Genomic DNA, 11,256 nt, shown 5'->3' on the forward strand with positions numbered 1-11,256 from the left:
ATTGAAGAATTATTTACGAATGAAGGTCTTCGCAGGTTTGCAGAAAACTACACGTAATAAGAGAATCTGCACACTAGGCTTAAATATGATCGAAATAAAACAATAATTAAACCTACTGTAAACCTGTAATAGAATAAAATGATAAATAATGACGTAACACTGTGTTGGTACATATGAGTAACATCTTTTCTAAAGATGTGGGCTCCGACAGTATTAGTATGATTGACACTGACTATAAAATTTGTTGAACATAGTTAGGAAGATACAGAGGAAAAAGTGCTATTTCTCTTGCACCTTCAGTATATTGTACTAATAGTTACAGGCATGAATCATTGTTATGAATTTCATTACGTTGCATGTGTCTTTCACTGCTAATCTCTACATAAGACGAACGGCAGTTTTAGAAGTTAAAAACAGATAAAGGAGGGTCTAAATGACTAATGTCTCTCAGCTTCTTAATAATATCTCCTTCACAAGTCACATTTCGTGATAAAAGGACGAGAAACACGCGCTGACTGACGAGTATAAAACTAGGCTTTATCATTTATAGAGTTTCCTTAAATAAGACAGTCGAACTTAGGACAATGACTAATGAGAGAAAATAAGAGATGATTTTGGAGATTTGTTCATTTACTCAAGCAAGAATAGACTATCACTAATTTAAAAAGCCATAAAATGGATGCTTAAAAGAGTTTTCTAATCACCATATTCATGTATGCTGCGCTCCAGACAAATGCAATTCCTGTAAAAGGCTTTGTTTTTATTGATTGTTTTCTTAGAAAACGTTTCTAATAGTTTGCGCTCACTCTCTACGTCTTTCTTTACTCTTCACTCTCGCCCTCTTTCTGTTCTCTTTCCTGCTGTTACCTCTCCTTCTCTCTCTCAGCAGGAAATACGATAAAATCTCGAGACATCAGAGAGCCTTTGTTTCGCTACGCCCGTTGTTCACATTAATGAGGTTTAAACCGTCGCTTATTTCTATCTCTGGCGCCATTTCTGTTTTATCTCATTAGAGACGCCCAGCTCGTTGAATTGTAAATGCAATCAACGGGGAGGGAACGCCAACAGTTGCGTGGTACGCCGCAAGAGGCGCTGCTGTCGCCAGCGGCCTTGCTTTCTGCGGTCATTTTAACAGCGACGCATCGACAGACCGAATGCCAGGGGGGTCGATTTCCAAGGCCGACCAGCAGCCTGAAGCAAAACGTTTCTTTGCAGCGGATTATGTTTGCTCAGAACAACGTATTTGGTTCGCCGGAGGTAGTGAAAGGGTTCAGATTAAATTACATTTGTCCTCCAGGCAGCAGGGCAAACAGTAAAGGGAAAAGTCGGAACAATAAGTGTGCAGTGGCAGAACGAAAAGAAGCATTTCAGAAACCAGCTGTGTGACTCTACTTTCTAATTAAATCAGGCGTTATGAATGAGAAAGTGCTCTGTATACAAACGCAGCAGTGTTATTTGCTGTTTGATGCAAAGTACAAAAGTAAAACTGGCGTAGAATTGCGTAAGACGTCTGTTTTTAAATTAAAAAATAAAAAAGAATTTTGAAGATAGTCAATGCTGTCCTCTCGACGATAGAATCTAATCACTCACGTGCAAAGAATATTTACGAATGTCAGTTTGTTGCAGCCATGTGGTAATGTTATTACACATTCACTAATAATGAGCTTTGTAGTGTACCGATTGCTTGGAATCACTAAACCTTTTATTATGATTTTGTATCTTGGCTTAAAGTGTACAAATATTTCATCAAAAAATTGACTAATGTACTAAACTACAGCTTAATGTTTAACAACAGTTTCCATTATTACAGTTTGCAAAGAATATATTCGTTTAGTTAACACTGAAAAGTTAGTTTCATGTTGCCAAATACATTCTTTTCAAATTTTAAAGTTAATGTTGGTACTAGTAGTTGAATAGGTTTTCTATCTTTCCTGTGATCTGTCGCAGTAGTGGAGCTGCTCTATCTGTTCATTAATGAGAAACACAGGTACTAAGGAACTGACATATAAAATTGATGGGAAAGACTTGCTAGTTTCTGAGAACAAGTAATCATAAATGAAGTGTGTAACGAAACATATGTTACCATGGAGTAAAATAATCCAGGTCAATCCATCTAAATCATCTGACGGTTAATTAATGTTCAATAATTTTTTCACGTAGTTATAAATTAATCTGAAATTTCAGATTTTATAAATTATTGGGTTGGCCAGCAGGTCGTGGTATTTTCTTTTTTAGTTAACATTTTGAGTGAAAAATGAAATGTTTTGACAATGCGTTTTAAGTTATTCGATAGAGAATTATGTGCTCCGCATGATAGCGCGTTTAATTTTTTTTTGTGTTGATATACTTTCTGTTCTTTTCAGGTCATTAAAATGGATTGTCAGCTCTATACAAAAGAGCATTTTCGACAACTTCCGCTTTTTGCGCGTCATCGAGATGCCTTAGTGACAGAAGCTGCTCGAGAGATTTCTGAAGTGTATCGAAAAGAAGCGATGCCTCTTAGGATGGCACAAAATTGTTTTATCTATTCAAAGATGGCAATTTTGACAACAAAGACATGCATGTTCTACCATGAATTGCGTGATAGGAACCAAATGTGAATGCGGAAATTATTTCCAATAGATCCGACTACTCAAGAACGCTATCCAACAAAACTGACCCGATCGACGACATGATCTTTTGCAACACGAAAACGCCCTCGTATCGCCAAGGAAGCCATTCAAACGCTTTGTTGGGACATGCTGCCACATCCTACTTATTCTCCTGATTTGGCGCCTTCGGATTTCCATCTGCTCCAGTCTGCATCGAATGTACTGCGTGAATTTCACTAAGTAATGATGTGAAAGTGAAGGGTTGTATGGACGATTTCTTTGAGTGTAAATCAGGCGATTCGTACCGTCGAGGCAGTGAACAGCTGGTTGAAAATTGGGATAAGCTGTAAGCAAGAACGGAGAATACATTATTGATTGATTTGTTATTCATTTATTGTTTATTTTTGTGTAATATAAAGTTAAAAAACTTCAGAACTTATTAGCCAATCCAATACATCACTATAGTGGAAAAAATATTGAATTTTTCATACAGGCTTTTTTCTTACGGAATGGTCATCGTATTTCACGTAATTCCACTTTGTTTAGAAGTGAATAAAATTTACACAGATAACCACGTTTGGAGGCTTCCACGGTTGCTGTCATTTTGGATAAAATAATTTTGGGTATTGAGACTGAGACGTGGCGCTTTATAACGCTCACGTCTAGAGCCTGCGTATCGGGAGAATGACTCATGCGTGCACAGTGACAGATAGACTGAAGCGAGTTCAGTCGAGTAAGTTGTTCTTATTTTCATCCACCAGAGTCCAGTAGTGTACAGAGACATTAAAGAAACAGGTCAAGAGGAAACAGGTCAAGAGTATGGTGTTGTGAATTGTTCTGTTTATTGATTAAAGGCTTATTTTGTTTATTTATGTCTTTACAGTTTTGTATTTGGTTTTAGTAGTGTGAATGATGCGTGAATGTGGTCTAAAGTAAATATGTAGATCATCGTTCTGAACGTTGTACGACGGGGAATTTTGTATCATTATATGTTAAGTAAGTTTATGATAAAAGGAAAGCTAATGGAAGTGCAAATTAAAATAGTTAATAACGTAAAGTATAAACAAAATATCAGAATGTTAAATATTTATTTCGGGAAAAAGTGTGTTATTTGTTGATTAGTTAGTCATGGAAAGCACGGACAAACGCGGGAGAATTATGTTTTTCTATTGGGCTTGAAGGAAACTGACCAATCAGAACGGAGTATTCTTCGCCCATCTTTTCTCTTGGAGATATAGAATGCTTACAGCAGTCTAAAAGAGGCGGAGCTCAGCCTTTCAATGGTACGGTCGTGTGTAGCATGAGCTCCGAAGGAAGTAATAGTTTGCCGGTTTTAGTTGTGCTACATGTTTCAAAAGTGTTTTAAGGCGAAGGCATATTTATTCTGGTGTGTGTGTGTGGTTTTTTTTTTTTAGAAAGTACGGATTTTTAAGTAATTTTGTGTATGAGCAAAGACTGTAATTGCACGTGGCATATTCAACAGATCGGTGACTAAAACCTTAAGCGCATTAGACACCGATAAACTTAATAGTATGACGATCATTTTCATTTAAGAACAATCTGTGCGTAGTAGCTGTTCAGATTTAGGGAAATACGTTGCCATAAACTTACTAACGTGAATGAAAGGGTTTGTGCATGACTGTGTTAAGATTAGCACTGGCTTGTTAGTGAACTTGTACATTATCAAGGTTCAGAATAAACCGAAGTATTTCCATCTTTCATTCAAAATTAAGACCTTTTCCCGATTCTTGGAATATTTACTTTGCATACAGCCCGGTGCGAGTTGTAGAACGGTAGGTTCTGTTCGGCGTTCCTATCGGCGATCTGCTGCAACGATTTCACAGATAGGTGCAGGAAAGGACGAAAGGAACCGCGCCGCCGCAGGCCGCGTCATTCTAAATTATTAAAACAACTAAATTCCCGTCATTTCTACAGACTTGCTGCGTTTCTCTTCAGGATGGTTCACTGTGATTTCAGTGAGCAACCCTGAAGAGGGCCACAGTATGTTGGTCGTGACGTCGACAGTGTAGTTGTTTCAATAGGATACAATGACATGGGCAAAGCACCCAAAATTATTTTATCCAAAATAACTGATTTAGTCTCAAGCAGTATGTGTCTTTATCGACTGACGATCTTCTATTCCACATAATTTAATACTATAACGTGTAAGAGATTTAAAGATATCCCGTGTTTTTGCATTGTGCTCTACCCTTGTGTAAAGTGATGGCAATAAAAGGGCCTTATCAATTTCATTAGGCAACTCACAGTGATGGTCATTTCCCTGCAAAACAGAAACATTCGACAACTCGTAGCAAGATCTTGGTATGCGGCGTCCAAGCAGTGCCGCAGATTTGCGTTACACCCTATTCAACAAGACCAAGAAAGATCTAACAGTGGAAAAAATTCGTGTAGTCATAATTTTTTCTACAGTGATAGGAGGGAGTGTTACAAACAGCGTACTACGACTCCCGATTTTGTGGTGCTAGCGTGAGGGGGAGTGGGTTGTAGGATCACTTTTTAATGTTTTTCTCATATAATACGAAAACCGCAGCTGGCATGGAAAATTTTCTACAAAAATGCCCTGTTCATTTTTTCTCTAGAACTTTTAGTTTCCGAGTTGGAGGGGACGAAAAAATCGCAGATTATTTAGATAGTACGCATGAGATACCCCACTGCATCTACCCCATTACGTCACAAGAAAAAGCTACAAGGTCTTTCACACAGTTACAAGGACACTCCACAATAAACCTTGTGAATCACTGGCAACACTATGTGCAGATGTAACCCGGGTTGGGAGGGCGGTGGGAGGAGGGTGTTTCGTTTCTACAAATTTCATTTACACTACAAGGAATCCAGGAATTAGATACTAAAATACTAACACAAGAAATAATGTATGTTAATCTTTGCAAACTGTTCGACATTGCTAGACTGGAAACTGAGTCTTGGTAATCCTGTACGGGAAGTTCAGCTTTCTTCCGGAAGATGCACTTTCCCTCACTATGAGTTTACAAGAGCGACCGTATCTCCGCAACATTCGTTGCCCAGATCTCTTTTGTGAATGGACAAAATAAATTCAGTAACCTCATGTTTATTGAGTTATTTTCAGTTTATTAAATGAGTAGTTATTTGCAATTGTTAAGCGAGCTATTATGTAACTATCAGGTCAAAAATTAAAACAGCTGTAGCTGTTGCCGGCCGCGGTGGTCTCGCGGTTCTCGGCGCTCAGTCCGGAACCGCGCGACCTCCTGTATGACCTCCTCCCCTTCCCTCGCCTCCACCTTCTCCTCCAACATATCTACATCCTTTACACTGTCTGCAGGCTTGATCCCTCCACCCCTTGGTGTGCACCTTCGCCACCACGCCCCATTGCTGCACCTCTATCGCTGTTTCCCTCCCTCTCCACCTCCACAGCCAGCCAGTGTGGCCATGCAGTTCTAGGCCCTTCGGTCTGGAACTGCTCGACCGCTACAGTCGCAGGTTCGAATCCTGCCTTGGGCATGGATGTGTGTGATGTCCTTAGGTTAGTTAGGTTTAAGCAGTTCTAAGTTCTAGGGGACTGATGACCACAGATGTTAAGTCCCATAGTGCTCAGAGCCATTTGAAACTTTTTTTTTTTTTTTTTTTTTTTTTTTTTTTTTTTTTTTTTACTGTCTAGCTCACTGAAGAGCCTGTCACAAGCGTAACATGCTGTCAATATTGATACGTTGTAGTTAATGGAATTAAAGAAAACGAAGAAGGGAGGACCCACCAACATGACTTCGTTTTCATAAACCTATTTATTTAACAATATACAAACTGTGTTTTACAGATAATCGAAGCATTTAACCATAAAATTCTATTTTACAAAATGAAGAACTTTGCAAAATTCTTTTGACCTTAAACCATAAGTTGAATAAGCTTTTAATCTTTGCGAAAGAAATCTGAAGTGCTGTATTGCAAAACAGCAGACAATATGACAATGATTACAAGACGGCCGGCCCTGCAGTCCTCCATTATCGGGTGAAACAGCGGTGTTTACTACCGCACTGAATACAGTCTGTCTTATTAAATGCCGTTTTGCAACACATGAAAACTATGTAAGCACCATTGACGACAAGAGTGATTCAGTTACTCAAAATAGATGCCTTAACTTTTACTTTCAAAGCTCTATGGCGAAAGATTCGAGGTTAAGATGCGCACCTGTGCTTTAAGATTAAACAAGTTAGCAAACAATATGACAATGATAAAGCTTATTTCAAGCAACCAACCTCTTAATTTCAATCGGCAAACAAGGTTCGACTGGATCCCAACCCGTCCCTTCTGGCAATTTTATTTTGACTAAAGCCCTGGTGACAGTTGGCTATTAATATTTTCATAGTTAAACTGATTGTCAGTTATTAAGATCGCTCTGAAGGAACGTCTTAAAACAGTACTTGTGAACACTTATTGCAAGATAACGCACTCGGCGGAACCACAGGAGCCAAGTAAAGTATGCCAATAATGAGTCCGTCTTTCAGACACAAAAACGAACAGATAATACAACAGGTTGTTCAGAGTATCATTAATGACAGAAATGCAGCTACAATCAAAGGACTGAACCATGTTAACAGCAAAATCTAGCCACAAGGACCCTGTGCCTTAGTACAATTGTTCCGGCTGTATTTACGACCAAGAGCTGATTAATTAGAACATTAATGATCAGGTACAAACCAGAAAGGAAAGGCAATATAATAGCGGGACAAATTTTCAAACGACAGCTAGTGCCTTAGTACAAAACTACTGCCTATATTTACGACCAATGAGCAAACCGAGTAAAACTCAGAAGGTCAGGTACAAACCAGAAAATAATGATGACAGGTAGACAATGAAACAAATCAACACGAGGACTACAGAATGTTACTCCCTTTACCAGCAAGCAGATACATGGATTCACGGTGCGTCGCAGCGGTTACTGAGCGGTGCCGACGTAAGCCTGGTAGAAGAGGGCAGCCAGACCAAGAATATTGCCAACCAACCGGTACCTTCTACCTTCTGCTTGTAGTCGATGCAGACCCCGATGAAGTCCTCCGGTACCTTCGCTCTGCACGGGCCCTCCTTGAGCAGCTCGTGGCTTCGGCAGCTCGGACCTCGTGACCACCTCTTGTCGCGATTCTACCGCCAATCCCCAAACTTCGTGCCTCCCTCTCGAGCCAGTGAACCCCGAATATATGTATATTTTTTGGTCATCAGTCTTCTGACTGGTTTGATGCGGCTCGCCACGAATTCCTCTCCAGTGCTAACCTCTTCATTACAGAGTAGCACTTGCAACCTACGTACTCAATTATTTGCTGGATGTATTCCAATCACTGTCTTCCTCTACAGTTTTTGCCCTCTATGGCACCCTCTAGTACCAGGGAAGTCATTCCCTCATCTCTTAACAGATGTCCTGTCATCCTATCTCTTCTCCTTATCTGTGTTTCCAACACATTCTTTTCCTCTCCGATTCTGCGCAGAACATCCTCATTCCTCATCTTATCAGTCCATTTAATTTTCAACATTCGTCTGTAGCACCCCGTCTCAAATGCTTCGGTTCTCTTCTGTTCCGATTTTTCCACAGTCCATGTTTCATTACCATACAATGCTGAAGTCCAGCCATTCGTTATCAGAAAAGTATTCCTCAAATTAAGGCCTATGTTTGATACTAGTAGACTTCTCTTGGTCATGAATGCCCTTTTTGGCATTGCTAGTTTGCTTTAGATGTCCACCGTGCTGCGTCCGTCATTGCTTATTTTACCGCCTAGGTAGCAGAATTCCTTAACTTCATCGACTTCGTGAACATCAATCCTGATGTTAATTTTCTCGCTGTTCTCATTTCTACTACTTCTCATTACCCTCGTCTTTCTTCGATTTGCTCTCGATCCATACTATGTACTCACTAGACGGTTCATTCCGTTCAGTAGATCATGTAATTCTTCTTCACTTTCAGTCTAGATAACAATGTCATCAGCGAATCGTATCATTGATATCCTTTCACCTTGCATTTTAATTCCACTCCTGAACATTTCTTTTATTTCCATCATTGCTTCCTCGGTGTACAGATTGAAGAGTAGGGACTAAAGGCTACACCCTTGTCTTACACCCTTTTTAATACGAGCACTTCGTTCTTGGTCGTCCACTCTTATTATTCCTTTTTGAGTGCTGTACATATTGTATATGACCCGTCTCTCCCTATAGCTTACCCCTACTTTTTTCAGAATTTCGAACATCTTGCACCACTTTACATTTTCGAACGCTTTTCCAGGTCGAAAAATCCTATGAACGTGTCTTGATTTTTTTTAATCTTGCTCCCATTATTAACCGCATCGTCAGAATTACCTCTCTCAAGTCTTTACCTTTCCTAAAGCCAAACTGAGCCCAAAATGAGATCGACAGGAAGTGCAAAATGGCTAAGCAGGGATGGCTAGAGGACAAATGTAAGGATGTAGTCTTATCTCACTAGGGGTAAGATAGATACTGCCTACAGGAAAATTAAAGAGACCTTTGGAGAAAAGAGAACCACTTGTAAGAATATCAGGAGCTTAGATGGAAACCCAGTCCTAACCAAAAAATGGAAAGCAGAAAGGTGGAAGGAGTATATAGAGGGTCTATACAAGGGCGATGTACTTGAGGACAATACTATACAAATGGAAGAGAATGTAGATGAAGATAAAATGGGAGATACGATACTGCGTGAAGAGTTTGATAGAGCACTGAAAGACCTGAACCGTGGAAATATTGGAACATGTCAGGCAATACTGACCTTACAACTTATCTTAGAAGAAAGATTAAGGAAAGGCAAACCTACGTTTCTAGCATTTGTAGACTTACAGACAGCTTTTGACAATGTTGACTGGAATACTCTCTTTCAAATTCTAAATGTGGCAGGGGTAAAATACAGGGAGCGAAAGGCTATTTACAATTTTTACAGAAACCAAATGGCAGTTATAAGAGTCGAGGGACATGAAAGGGAAGCAGTGGTTGGAAAGGGAGTGACACAGGGTTGTAGCCTCTCCCCAATGTTGTTCAATCTGTAAATTGAGCAAGCAGTAAAGAAAACAAAAGAAAAATTCGGAGTAGTTATTAAAATCCATGGAGAAGAAGTAAAAACTTTGAGGTTCGCCGATGACACTGTAATTCTGTCAGAGATGGCAAAGGACTTGGAAGAGCAGTTGAACGGAATGGACAGTGTCTTGAAAGGAAGATATAAGATGAACATCAACAAAAGCAAAACGTGGATAATGGATTGCAGTCAAATTAAATCGGGTGTTGCTGAGGGAATTAGATTAGGAAATGAGATACTTAAAGTAGTAAAGGAGTTTTGCTATTTGGGGAGCAAAATAACTGATGATGGTCGAAGTAGAGAAGATATAAAATGTAGACTGGCAATGGTAAGGAAAGCGTTTCTGAAGAAGAAAAATTTGTTAACATCGAGTATAGACTTAAGTGTCAGGAAGTCGTTTCTGAAAGTATTTGTATCGAGTGTAGCCATGTATGGAAGTGAAACATGGACTATAAATAGTTTGAACAGTAAGAGAATAGAAGCTTTCGAAATGTGGTGCTACAGAAGAGTGCTGAAGATTAGATGGGTAGATCACATAACTAATGAGGAGGTATTGAATAGAACTGGGGAGAAGAAGAGTTTGTGGCACAACTTGACGAGAAGAAGGGACCGGTTGGTAGGACATGTTCTGAGGCATCAAGGGATCACAAATGTAGCATTGGAGGGCAGCGTGGAGGGTAAAAATCGTAGAGGGAGACCAAGAGATGAATACAATAAGCAGATTCAGAAGTATGTAGGTTGCAGCAGGTACTGGGAGATGAAGAAACTTGCACAGGATAGGGTAGCATGGATAGCTGCATCAAACCAGTCTCCGGACTGAAGACCACAACAACAACAAAGCCAAATTGATCGTCATCTAGCGTATCCTCAATTTTCTTTTCCTTCTTCTGTATATTATTCTTGTAAGCAACTTGGATGCATGAGCTGTTAAGCTGATTGTGCGATAATTCTCGCACTTGTCAGCTCTTGCCGTCCTCGGAATTGCGTGGATGATGCTTTCCCGAAAATCAGATGATATGTCGCCAGACTCACACATTCCCAACACCAACCTGAATAGTCGTTCTGTTGCCACCTCCCCCAATGATTTTAGAAATTCTGATGAATTGTTGTCTGTCCCTTCTGCCTAATTTGATCTTAAGTTCTCCAAATCTCTTTTAAATTCTGATTCTAATACTGAATCCCTTATCTTTTCTAAACCGACTCCTGTTTCTTCGTTTATCACATCAGACAGATCTTCCCCCTCATAAAGGCTTTCAATGTTTTCTTTCTACCTATCCGCTCACTCCACTGCAGTTAACAGTGGAATTCCCCTTGCACTCAAATGTTATCACCTTTGCCTTTAATGTCACGAAGGTTGTTTTGACTTTCCTGTGTGCTGAGTCTGTCCTTCCGAAAATCATTTCTTTTCGATGACTTCACATTTTTCCTGTAGCCATTTCGTCTTAGCTTCCCTGCCCTTCCTATTTATTTCATTCCTCAGCAACTTGTATTTCTGTATTCCTGAGTTTCCCGGAACATTTTTGTCCGTCCTCTTTTCAGCAATCAATTGAAATATTTCTTCTGTTACCCATGGTTTCTTTGCATGTTTTCCTTCCCAACTTCTGTGAT

The sequence above is a fragment of the Schistocerca gregaria genome, chromosome 5, assembly GCF_023897955.1.
Source record: "Schistocerca gregaria isolate iqSchGreg1 chromosome 5, iqSchGreg1.2, whole genome shotgun sequence".
NCBI classification, from domain to species: Eukaryota; Metazoa; Arthropoda; class Insecta; order Orthoptera; family Acrididae; genus Schistocerca; species Schistocerca gregaria.